We start from the raw sequence: 13,596 nt of genomic DNA, 5'->3' as shown, positions 1-13,596 counted from the left end.
GAGAAATACACTCTTTATAAAAATACATAGTATAGCATCTCTTAACTTAAACGTGCTACTATTAAGTATTTAAAAAAACGAGTACGTTCCTGGAAAGCATAATTAGTGTTATGTAAGGGTATTTTGAAACGTTTTGTATTTTATCACGCAAGCGCTTACAACATCTCGCTTTATAAAGCATGCAATAAGTTAGATGCCATTGGTCAAGCGTCAAGAATTTGTTAAATATGCTAAAATGTTTATCTAAACTGGCTCACGTCTGCCTGTCTACGTTTGTTCTACAAAAAACATTGATTTTGTTCTGTTGGATTGCAAACTCTTTTTCTTCTTCTTTTTTTCTTTTTGCGAGAACGAAATTTATTATTCAGATGAGAGTGTCACGGAACTTGAATTCATCAGTGGAATGGGGTCAGAAAAATGCTGAAAAATACCTGGTATTTTACAAAATTACACGAATAAATGCTTTATATTATTTCAAAAACTCACGAATCCAATACGAAAAAAATAATCTGACACAAAAAAGAAGATAACATATTTTTCCTTGACATTATATGTTACTTTTTATTGTTTGGATAACAGAAAAATTTTGTGTACTGCATGGAAAAAAATAAAAAAGGAAAAACGGAACACCGCATTTGATCTAATAATCGGATTTTCGTGTTATAGGACTCACTCTTAATGGTTCGAGAACCTCACCTTAAATATGCTAATTAATTAGAGCAGACGGTATTTTAAGTTAAGGAATCAGAGACTAAAACGTACTTTCTCTGAATGAGCTTAATTTTTTTAGCGGATTTTGATTTTTGACTTTTAAAATACGAGGGGTGGTAACCGTAATGTGGAAAATATGCACCCAATAGTTTGGCCAGGAGAACGGTCGGACTACTTAATGCAAATTTTAATTTTTGCCAATCTCACCATATCACGAGAATTTTATAAGAAAATCGAAAAAGTTTTGCACGTAATTATAAAATTCATTCACCCGAAGATAATTCCCTGCAAACAATAATTTTTAATAATTGTTATTTATTTATTTATTTATTTATTAAAAGTTAGAAAGCAGTTTTTAAACCATTTCAAGGAATGTAATATGTAAATGGCTAATTACAAAATTTGAACGAAATCAGTAAAATGGCTTCTTAAACGTTCTGAATGGTTTCGTTCTGAATCGGTCAAATTTTAAAAAAAGGGTAAATTTAGAAATTAATTCCTTAGAACAGTTAGACCGATGTCGTTCAAACGCTGACTTTCACTTCTTCAATTACATTGTTTAAAATTATGAAAAAATATGTAAATCTTACAACTCAAAATTTTTTTGAATAAAAAAATAATGAAACAATAAATAATTTTTGCATAAAATTATGCGTGGACAAGCAAATTTATAATTGTGCGCAAAAGTTTTAAAACATTTTCGAGTTATGGCGCGATAAGCAAAAAGTAAAATTAGCATTGAAAGGTCCAAACTGTCAACTGCTCTCCTGCACAAACTATTGGGACCATATTTTCCAGATCCCGACNTTTTCCCGCCCCCCCCCCCCATGTTTTGTAGGCCAAGTATCCAAAACTATCAATAAATAGATAAATCAATCAATAAATAAAAGGTTTGTTTATTTATTGAAATTGCATTTTTGTGTCTGATTTTGTAACTAAAACCATTTTTACAAATTAATTAGCATATTTAAGGTTTGGCCTTCGATATGGTTTAATACAAGGTTTTTGTATTATTAGAAGCGCTAAGATTGAGTCTTCATGCTTGAAAATTCGATCCTTAGATCAAAATTTCAAGGTGTTTATTTCTTTGCGTATTGTATATTTTTTTTATTTAAATTTATGATACATGACAATTTAAAATTTTGGCGTTTGTCAAACTGAAACTTTTTGCTTTTAGTTTATGAAAATCTAAATGGTTGGTCATTCTAAAAAATAGAAAATAACATTTCGCTTGAAAATAGTTTTTGAAGTTCTTATAGTAAAAAGAAATTTACAGATAAAGCTGAATAGGAAAAAAAAACTACTTTTATTATGCCTTGTTATCTAATTTCTTTGTATGTGTGGATGGTGACTTTAAAAAATTGTATCATATTTTCTTTCGTATACCTAAATTTTTTAAAGCTTTACTCAGAATTTTATGAATATTTTTAGATGTTCAGATTCAAAATTCAGTTAATTTATATTTTCATCAACATGCTTGCAGGGAACTGTCCTTGCATCAGAAAGGTCCTGGGTTCAAATCCCGGGCAAGGCATGGATGTTTCTTTCTGTCTCTGTGTGTTCTATGTCCTTTCTCCTTTGTGTGTGAATGTGACCCGCCCTATAAACGGGTTGTGGTTGTGTGAATGGCGTGGCAGAAGTCGAATTCCTGGCCATAGATGGCGCCACTGAAAAACAGGAACAATCGCACCCCCATTGCCTAAACAGGCATATGACCAAAAAAATCAACATGCTTATATAAATGAAACTGAAAGTTATGTGACTTAGATTTGCTCCAAATGAAGGCAATGAGTGCAATAATTGTTGTTGTTGTTGTCGTTGGCCATTAAGACAAAGGGGGTGCCATTGTTCTTGTTTTCAAGCGGCTACATCTATGGCCAAGAATTTGATTTCTGTCACACCCATACGTCAGACCCGTTTATAGGGCGGATCTATTCATACATCCATTCATTCCTCCACAGATCGTAATTTTGACCTTAACCAGAGAACGATCAATCTCCAATTTAGTGCCCCCAGAGGTATTGATTTGTTACGGAAACATGAGGGACTTTGCGCAACACCTTCTAGAAAAGAGCAGGCCTCAGCACGGGTTACCATAAATATCCTTTAGTAGTCCAAACGTAATGACATATTTCGTATTTTAAACCACTGCGCAGCTTAGTACCCCGAACGTAATGACATCTTTCTTATTTTTCATCTACTGCGCAGTTCACTTCGTCACATCGGACTACTAAATTGATCCGTGCTGAGGCCTTCCTACTTCTAGGAGGTGTTGCTTTGTGACCCGACAGATTTAACGTGCACCAGTCATCATTTACTGCACGGGGAGTCTTCGGACAGCTGGATTCGAACTCCCGTTCTCACAAATGTGAGTCCAGCTCCCTGCCAACTAGGCTATCCCGGCCTGTGCAATAAATAATAATAAAATATATTAAAATAATTTGAAATAAAATGAGAAAAATTTGAAAATTAATATCTTCTAAAAATCGACTTAAAAACAAATAATCTTATATCAAGTTCACGAATTGTAGGCTTGTTATAGCTTTTGATCTTGGTTTAGTGTTATAAAAGTTATTGATGAGCTGGAAAATTGTTGTTTTTTTGAAAATTTAAATTTCACATTATGTTGTGTTATGTTGTTTCAAATGGTTAAAAAAAATAAGATTTTTTATAGACATTGTTCTTTTGTATTATTAAAAGACAAGTTGTTTCTGCAGTTGCTAGACTAAGTGTCGCATTAGCATTTTATGTGTGACGTATTATATTTTCTGCTTTATTAAAAAATGATTAGGTTGAAATTTAATTTTAAAACTCTCTCAATTTGCAATACAAATGAATGATTACCTAGAAAGGTCTTAAAAATTTGATTTGTATTTTATAAAAATAAATTATTTTAATTCAGTAAAAAGCAAATAGTGTTAAAATTGAAATATTTACAACAATTACATTTCAAAGAAATTCACGAACATAAAATTTTCTGCAATGTAAAAAATAACTGTAAATTCTACAGAGAAAAAAATTTTTTTTTACTGAGAAAAAACACCGTTTAAATATAAATACATGTTTTTCTATCTGTTTTTAATCCTTAACCGCTACCAGCAAGAAATTCCCGCTTTTTTACTGACTTCCTTCTTATATTTGACATTTGAGGTTTTAAAGATATAGTTTAAAAAAAAAAAAAAAAAAAAAAAAACAGTTGGATACACTTTAAANAAAAAAAAAAAAAAAAAAAAAAAAGAAAACAGTTATCTGTTTTCTGCCCAAATCTATACGGATAAAACTATTAATTTAAATTCGAGTTTTCGTCATGCAGTTCTGCTTACCGTAAGATGACTTTAGCCTTTATCAAATAATTTTACAATAATTTTACATATTCGCTCTTGTCTTTTAGAAATAATTTTATGGCTTTGAACATCGCATAAATAGAATTGCGATACGATTTCTCTGTCAAATTGATACTGTACCTGATTATTATCTGCATTTAAATTTTCGGAAAGTCGACCAACATAGTTTTAAGCATTTTTACACTTAAACATGATTTTAATGAATACAATTTTTGAGATAAAAACAGTTTAAGAATTTTCTTCATAACCCAATACTGAGCCGCAGTGGCTCAGGGGATAGAGCTTTTGCCTTCCAGTGAGGTGGCCAAGTTCGAATCCCAGCGGTGATTGGTTGATTCTGAATTCTGCTTCTGGCTCGCACCAACCACAGTTCTGACATAAAATATCTTCAGTGGTAGGCGGATCATGGGTTAAAAGCCCTTGCCATCCGGTTAACAGTGAGAAGTTTTCGTGGCTTTCCCCACCATGTAACGAAAGTGTGGGTTAGTTCCAGAAAAAAAGATCCTCTATGAAGACTAGTTTCTCCCAAAGTTTGATCCGGAAGTTACCTTGTTTCTTGGGTTGAGTGCAAGTGTGCCAGGCTACGGAGTTGATCATTAATAGTCGTAAGCTCAGAATTGGGTAAGTTGTTAAACGCCGGTTATATATATATATATNTTATATATATAAACGAAATAACCTATTACTAAAGCCGTGATGGCTCAAGGCATAGAAATCTCGCCTCCCTATGAGGTGCGTTAGAATCCCTTTTTCGTAAAGCTAACCGTGGGAGGTTTTCGTGACTTTCCTCTAAATGTAAAACAAATGCGGTTTAGTTCCATCTAAAAAAGTTCCTTCACGAAGACAAATTTTTTCCAAAACTTGATCCAGGAGTTCTCTTATTTTTTAGGATCGAGTTCAAAATTACAAGGTTACTAGGTTGAACGTTAGCAGTAGTATGCTCAAAATTGAACCGGTTGCTTACTGACGGTGATAAAAACAAACAAACCTAATACCAGAGCTGCGTGGTTCAGAGGACAAAGCACTCGTCTCTTCTTGAGGGCAACCGGGTTCAAATCTCAGCGTTGTCTGGCCGGGCCAATTCTGCTCTCGGCTCCCTCCGACCACGATGCTGACATAGCTATTTGGTGGATTTTCTTTTGTCAAAATAACAGATTTCCTTTGTTACAATAACGGAATTTGTTTATTAAAATAACAGTACTTATCTGCTTAAAAAAATAGGCCCCCGTTTTTAAATAATGGTATTTTTCTATGAAATAAGTGGTTTTATACTGGAACACTTTGTGACAATTTTTTTCTGTAAATTTAATTTTTGTACAGTGTATTTTCGCAGTTATTAAAGCATGCATAGGTTGTAATTAAATTTTAAAACTCTCGTAATTTGTTACATTTAACACAAATAAACAATTACTTAGAAAAGGCTTTAAAAATTGAATTATATTTTGTAAAAATAAACTATTTTTATTCAGTACTAAGCAAAACATGTTAAAATTGAAATATTTATAACAACTAAAACACTTATTAAACTTCATCACCTACTAAATTATAAAAGAGATTAAAATACATGAAATTTCCCAATTTTCGCAAAAAAATATAAGTTAAAATAGAAAAAAATAAGCTTTAATAAAGATAAAATATGATTTTATAAACTATAAATGGTACTCTCTTAAAACAGGAGATTTATTATTAGCATTTTAACGAATTAATTTAAAAATTTAATCAAATAATCTACCATTACAATTAAGAAAATTTTTATAGTTTTCTAATTGAATTAAATGATAAACACGGGAGATTTCTGAAAAAAATGTGTAGTTATGTTTAATAATTATAGTCTTTGAATAATCAGATATTATTATCGGACTTTTATAAAAATATAAGTTTATTATTTATTTAGTTAAAAATTATAAAAATATTAAGAAATTTTGCGAAAAACAAAAAATTACATTAGTTAATTACACGCATGTGTTTTGACTGCAATGAATTGATGTTGGCTATTCAGTGTATAAATACGAAAACACGTGTACGAAAAAACGATATTTAAAGTTTGTGAAATATTGTTTTATTCATATTATGGTCTAGACAAAAAGCACTGAAGTTTCTTCGTTTTTTTTTAGATTCAGCTCAAATTTTAGATGAAACACCGGTATTTTGAAAATTTAATAAAGTGGTTTTTTCCAATTGATTCGAGAAACCTCGCACAATTTTTATTTGTGTTACATTTTAAAATTGAAACATTTTTAGAATAAAATATGTTTTAATACTTTTTGTATCATAATCTGATAATCACATCTGATAAGTTCTGTGAAGTTTGATCGCTTATCTTTTAGAAAATTCGTAGAATGTTCTCAGTAAAACAATTTTGAATCAAGTTCGGTGAAAAGTACTGGCACTCAGGGTGCTAGTGCTTTTTAGTGTAAAGTCCATATTTGCCGTAAAAATTTTACTGAATAAAAAGTAATATATACCGGGATTTTGACAGTAATATTTAGTGCAAAGTTACTGAATTACTGTAATTAAATAAATATCGTTTTAAAAATTACGGTATAAAATTTTACGGTAAAAATAATTTTTGCGGTGAAATGGATTTTAAGGCTGATGTAGTCATTGTGCTAGTACTTTTTACTGTAATTTTCTCAGTTTTGTATAAGAATGTATAAAATATGAATGTAGCTCTTATAAAAATTAGTTAAAAAATTAATTAAAAATTCATTAATGTACGATTTAGGGATGTAGAAAATGAAAATGAAGCATATGTAAAATTTAGAGTGTGAAGTTTAGAAAAAGCGCACATAGAATTTAGTTAACTTTTAGAAAAGCAGAAAAATTGATTATAAAATTTAGAGGTACACACGGAGAAAAAAAATTCTTTTAATACGAGATAATCTCTGAACTGTACGGTAGTGAAATTTCAGTTAAATAAAACCATAATTGTGGTAATGAAAACCAAAAAATACGGTGTTTAAACAATTCACTTGGTAATTTTTCCGTTCATATGGTAAAGGTTTACCGGAAATTCTGGTTTTCAAAATTATTGTTTTTATTACCAAACATTTTGTAAAAATTACAAAACTAAAAAGTATAGATAACCGAATAAATGTTTTTTTGCCATTATCTAAGGTGTCAAGATAAAATCACCAAATTTTATCCCATCATTATAAAATCATATTTTGTTAATTTTACCAAAACGCATCGGGAAACACTACTGAGCGTTTTGGTGTTCCCATTGAGTTAGAAACACGGTACTTTTTACCATATTATGAATGTTTTGACCAGACTCTTAGCGTAGAAAAAAAAATAAAAAGATAAAAAATTTAGAGATGTAGAAAATGTGTATGTAACATACATAAAATAGGGAATATAAAGTTTAAAAAAAAATCTGCATGCAGATTTACTAAATATAAATAATGTCAAAAATTTCAAAGTAGATAAGATGAATGTAAAATTTAGAAATTTAGAAAACGTTAATGTGGCATAAATGACAAAATATGAGTAAATAGTTTAGAAAGTAATGGGAATGAAGAATTAGGAATTAATTTTATATTTAATTTTTAATCCATACATAATATGTTTCTTAAGTGAATACTTCAGATAAGAAACAAATGTTAAAAATACTTATCTGTACTATTCACTTTAATAAATATTTAAAAATTGTCAAAATTAACCACTTTATTGAACAGTTTACTGTTGTAATTAAGATTATTAAAATAACACAAATGCCTCAACAATAATTTAGAATTTAGACTCTAAACTTTTAGAGCCGATAAAATACAACAAAGTCAATTACATTTAAAATAATTTCAAATGAAGTACGTTTAAAAGGGAAATTCATGGCAAACTTTCAATACAATAATTCTCAAATATTACATACTGAATAATAGCTTTAGTGTTTCGTGTAATTTCTGTATAATTTCTTAACGTTTTAAGAAAATGTTTCTGAGATGATTCAGTTACCTAGAAACATTTACCGATACATTTTGTACGTATTCTAAATTAGACCTTGCCGTGGTTCAATTGGCATTTCCACGGAAAATAAGTATTAAAAAAGGTTTTATATTACAAATCGATGATAAAGGTCATTATCTTGAAGAAAAATAAGATTTTCAGTCACAGAAAATGATAACTTTCCGCTTAAACACATTACTTTAACTAATGATTATTGCTTCCGTTTTAATTTCTCCAAGAACGAAATACCTTTAACTTAAAACGGGCCTTTAGATTTAGTTAAATAATGTTGAATAGTATAATAAAAAGCCTTCGAATAAATATTTAGGAATTAATTTTTATTTTGCTTTAGAATAAGCGCAAAAACAATTTGTTTTCATATATATATATATATATATGTGTGGGGGGGGATGGCATGAGTGGTCGTCTNTATATATATATATATAACTGCGCATAACTGCATTAACTGCATTTATATATATATATATATATATATATATTAAACTATAATTAATCTTTTTGTTTCACGAGGACTTTTGTGATAACAATGTTCGAAAAAGGCGCGATGGCTCAGGGTATAGAGCGTTCGTCTCCCAATGAGGTGACCCAGGTTCGAATCCTAGCTTTGGCTTCTTGATACGATTTCTGCCCCCGGCTCGCACCGACCACAGTGCTGACATAAAATATTATCAGCGGTAGGATCATGGGTTGGAATCCTCTCGCAGTCAGGCTGATCGTGGGAGTTTTTAGTGGTTTACGCATATGTAACACAAATACGGGTTAGTTCTAGCAAAAAGTCTTCCACGAATGCCTAGTTTTTCCTTATGCATGATTTAGGTTTCCCTTGTCTTCGGGGCAGGATTCAAAATTACAAGACTACAGAGTTGAAAGATTGATAGTAGTAAATTCAGAATTGGGTCGACTGTTCAACGCTTATTTTAAAACAATAATTTCCCACATTTCATTTCCTCCTAAGATCAAAATTTATGATAAAATTATGCAAAATTTATGATAAAATTTATGCATGACTTAAGAATTAATAGTACTGTTCAACATCACCAAAAAATCTGAATTTGCTTTATGTTTCTCATTTAGTACTGAAATTATTTTCAAAAAATATTTGAACTATATAAAGCTGAAGTTTGCATAGGTTACAAGTGTTTTCATCAATACATCATCAAAACATTAATGTAATGCATAAACATTATGCAATGTAAAGCCATTATCTTTCTGTGAGAATTAAGTAAATAATTTCCACAGCTATATTACATCAAAACAATTCTATTATCAAGGCATTTCACTTTTCTGTCTTTGAATATGAAGTATTGTTAAAAATTAAAATTATTTTTCTGTGTTATTGATATTTAAATTTTTTACTGATCGAAGTAAATCAAAGTTATCAAAGTAATCAAAGTAAAAGTCATAAAAGTTAATTAATTGTTTTTATTGTTATAGTTCTAGTTTGTACCATAATATATTACTTTTTAAAAATTATTTTTCTTGCTATTTTTCCAGCTATTTATCCAGCTATAATAATTTTTTCTCGCTATTTATTTAATGCGGTGTTTCGAAATTTTAGAATGTCTATCTACGTTAAAGAGAGTTTTAGAGAAATTTTTTACTAGGCTTTTATGATTCTCTCTTAAGTGATAAAATATAGTTTAAAACTAATTTTTTATGACATCGATAGTTCAACTTCTAATTTTTAATACAAAATAGAAATTAAAGAATTTTAAATTTATTCAAGCTCTTTGTTTTCATAGTTCATTGCTTTCATAGTTGATATGTTAACATTTATTTTTTTCAAAATTGCATTTTTTTACTACTTTTTCGGCGTTGAAGAATTAGTTTTATAGAATTCATTTATTTTATGATTCTGGTTCTATCTTTAATGATGAAATAAAATTTAAAGTAGTTTCATTAAACATTTTTAATACTATTTTTCCCTATTTTGCATTAATTTAGGTAAAAATAAGAGAAAAAATTTTATATTTAGTATTTTAATAATTTATGATTGTGAAATACAGCATGAAACAAGCAGTTTTTTTCTCCGAGAAGGTAAAAGTCTTCCAAACACGGCTCACTTTCAAACAATAATTTTTCAAATGTTCACTTATTTGCAGTTATTTAGAGAAATAGATAGTCCTCTTTGAAATTTCTTTAACTTACAAAATCAATTATAGATAATTTTTTGAATAGGAGTGAAAAAAAAATTAAAACAACTTCTTTTGGATTTTATATTTTAGTACAAATACGATTCTGACATTCTAACATATTTGTTCTAGTTTATAGACTGTTTTTTATAATTAAAAAATATCAAAAAATATTTTTGCTTGTAATTAGAGCGTCAGAGGAAAAATATATAAAAGGGACACCGTTGTACGATCTGCGTCAAATGGTTAATGCAAAATAAAAAGTCCAAGAAATTTAAGTTTATTCAAGTTCATTGTTTTCATAGTCATTTATAATTTTACGACCTTTTTCATCTTTAATGATGAAGTACAATTTATAGCCCAAAATATTTAAGATAACCAATATTTCAGTGTTTTAATATTTAATACATTTAAATTTATTCCATTTTATGAAGATTTGAATTTATTCTTATTTATTATTTTTATTGCTGTATAGAATCGTAACATTATATTTTTTAAAAAATTGCATTTTCCTGCGTAGGAGAATTCGTATAGACTTAATTTATTCTTAAATTTAATCTTAAACGATAAATTACAATTCAAACTGAAATTGTTTTTAAGACATCTATACTTCAATCAAAATAAAAGTTCAGAAAGTTTAAATTTAATCTTGTTCATTGTACACAGTGTTACATGTTTTATTGCTATGTTGTATCAAAACATTTTATTTGTTAAAAATTGCATTTTCCCACCTGAGTTTGAAAATCAATTTAATGGAGTTTTACAGTTCTATCTTCATGGATAAAGCACAATTTAAAATGGATTTTTTTTTTTCATATCTATATTTCAATTTTGAAATGTTTATCGTTAAATAAAAATTCAAAAATTTAACATTTAATCTTGTTTATTATTTTTATTGGAAAGTTTATTATATTTTTTTTTATGCATTTCGGAATTGATCCTATGGAGTTTTAGTATTTTATCATCACCGATGCAGTGCAGCTTAAAATCAATTTTTTTATATCATAGATATTTCAATTTCTTGCTATTTAATGCAGAAAAACTTAATTTCAATGCAAAATTCTAAATAGTTTAAATGTATTCTTGTTCAGTGTTATCATTATGATGTTGAATTATTGCGTTATACTTTTTCCCGATAATTTTTTTTCCTCAGTCTAGATTTTTTAAAATTTTTATATATTTCATTCTTTTTGCATTTGGGAATTAATTTTTTAAAGTTAACTCATTTCCAAGTTCTACATACAACGATTAAATTTGAATAGAAATTTGTTATGATATTTAACGACATTCGAAATTCTTATTTCTTAATACAAAACAAGAGTTTAGTTTTTGGGTATAAGGAGTTAAGTTTTTTTTGATAAAAACTGAGGTTATCACCGGAGAAATTAAAAAAATTCAATTGTTCTTTATGAATAATAAGTCTAAGTTTCTATTTGATATTTTTAAAGCAAAACGTTTTCTGACAAAACAATTTTAAAGAATTCGGAGAAATTTATAAACTAGTTTTTTTTATTTATGTATTTGAAATGTTTGAATCATTGAAGAATACGCATGAAAGATTGAAAAGATTAAAGTTTTTCGCTTGAAAAAATTTTTTTTTTGAAGGAGCTTGAAGTTTTTTGCTTCAAATGTAACATCTCTTACAAAGTTTTTCTATTATTATTTCTTAAACATTTTCGTTCCATACAATGTAATTAAATTGGGATCTATATACCTATTTCTAGTCATAATTAGCATTTTTAGTGTTAAAAACTAACCCAATAAATTACTTACCTAATAAACTTCTGCAAACTTTATAGACTAGTTCCTAAAATCTTGAAATAATATGTCAATGATATTAAACTGCAAATTATTTTCAAAATTTCTATTGAAAGCTATTATTTTTACTTCCCCAAAATATTCTTTTTATTCTGTCTCTATTTTTTCAAGCGATGGCTTTCATCAAAAAGTTTTGAATGATTGGGTCCCCAAATCGGAACTCGGAACTTTCTGCTCTTCTTGTCAACCTATGACGTTTATCGACAATTTCTTCCGTCAGTTTAGAATTTTTCATTGGTGGCTTGCGTGACTGTTCCATCTCTTTCACTGTGCCTTCCCTCGTTGCCATCCCTTAAGTAAAATATGAATAAAAATGGCGCAAGTATTTTCGTGATAGCTCATGTCATTGTATGTTTGTAGAAGATATCTAGTATGTCTTTCTTCTATCTTTGTTACGTTTGTATTTCGTCTAGAAGTAGTTAACTTTAGACGAATAGATCTTTTTATATGAAGTTTTTAGTCTAAATAGCGAGCACTAATGTTGCAAAGGAGAGTTTTATCTATTTTATGTTTTTATTTTCGGTGTGGTGACTTTTTCAAAACTATATTCGAATTTTTCCTTTCTTTTTTCGGTTACTAAGAAATGTTTTTAACTCCTTCTTCTTATCTTTTTTTTAATAAATTTTACTAAAAATTGAACGATAGAAATGAATTTAAATACTATAATCGTTTAAGTTAAAGAAAAATTTCAAACAATAATAAAGAATACACTTAATACGAAAACTATTTGCGTATGAGACAATCAATTATAAAATCTCAAATATGTTTTCAATGTACAATTAGGTAAATGCTGAATAAAAATTTTGCTAATACAGCTATTTTATCCAATTTTTCATTTTAATTTATGATCAAATAATTCACTTTTGAGGACAACTTACAATTTAAAATAGTAATCGTGTTGCAAAGGGTTTTTAGCTTGCAATTTAGAGTTCACACAATTTATATGTTCAAATATTTTTTATTTATTTCCCAGATACATTATTTTATATTTTAATTGTATGAATATTTAAAAATACCTTTATAAAAAAACTTTCAATTAAATATTTGTAGGCGAATATATAAGAGCTATTGGAAGTGGATCTCAAAACTAAGTAAATACTAGTTTAGATTTAAAAGTACGAATTTAAGTTTTAAATAGAAAAATCACAAAAGACTGTTAAATATATGTTTAAAAAAAAAACTAAACTAAATGTAAAAATACTGATATTTATTAAAATATCAAAAAGAAAGTAGTTCATTTTCAAAAACTCAAAACACAGAATAGATGTCAAGAGTTTCTTACTAACTGAAAGCTGATGACTAAATTAAAAATTTTATTATATGCTCTTATTTCTTTTTTAAAAAACAACAAAACAATGTAATTTAACACGAGTTCATAAACGGGTCTTTACTAATACTAGTTTATGAGCATAGAAATATTTCATTTTTTAACAACTAATTCTTACTTTTTCATTACAATTTGAAAATGTTTTCATTCGTTATTTTTACCTTTACTCATATATTTCACATTAAAATATCAGTCCTTTCATGAGCTATTGATTTTCTCCCAGTTTTCATGTTCTACTAACAATTAAAGAATAGCATTTAAGGTATTAGCAATACACAATAATATTTAATATTTTATTTTA

At 28.0% G+C, this 13,596-nt stretch overlaps 1 protein-coding gene across 6 annotated transcripts in view; it reads right to left on the bottom strand.

The window, feature by feature from the left end:
- LOC107438736 (uncharacterized) overlaps positions 1-13,596 on the bottom strand; it is a 77,435-nt gene that overhangs the window by 58,125 nt on the left and 5,714 nt on the right. For 2 of the 6 annotated variants that reach the window (XM_071179968.1, XM_071179986.1), the window contains exon 1: positions 11,924-12,167. The exons of 3 other annotated variants lie outside the window; for them this stretch is intronic. The gene's annotated coding sequence lies outside the window, so the exon portion shown is untranslated. Of the gene's footprint in view, positions 1-11,923; positions 12,238-13,596 lie in introns of those variants that run through there. One more of the 6 variants, XM_071179965.1, reaches the window with a different exon arrangement.

This window comes from Parasteatoda tepidariorum, chromosome 1, assembly GCF_043381705.1.
Source record: "Parasteatoda tepidariorum isolate YZ-2023 chromosome 1, CAS_Ptep_4.0, whole genome shotgun sequence".
NCBI classification, from domain to species: domain Eukaryota; kingdom Metazoa; phylum Arthropoda; class Arachnida; order Araneae; family Theridiidae; genus Parasteatoda; species Parasteatoda tepidariorum.
This window is presented reverse-complemented; position numbering and strand designations above follow the sequence as displayed.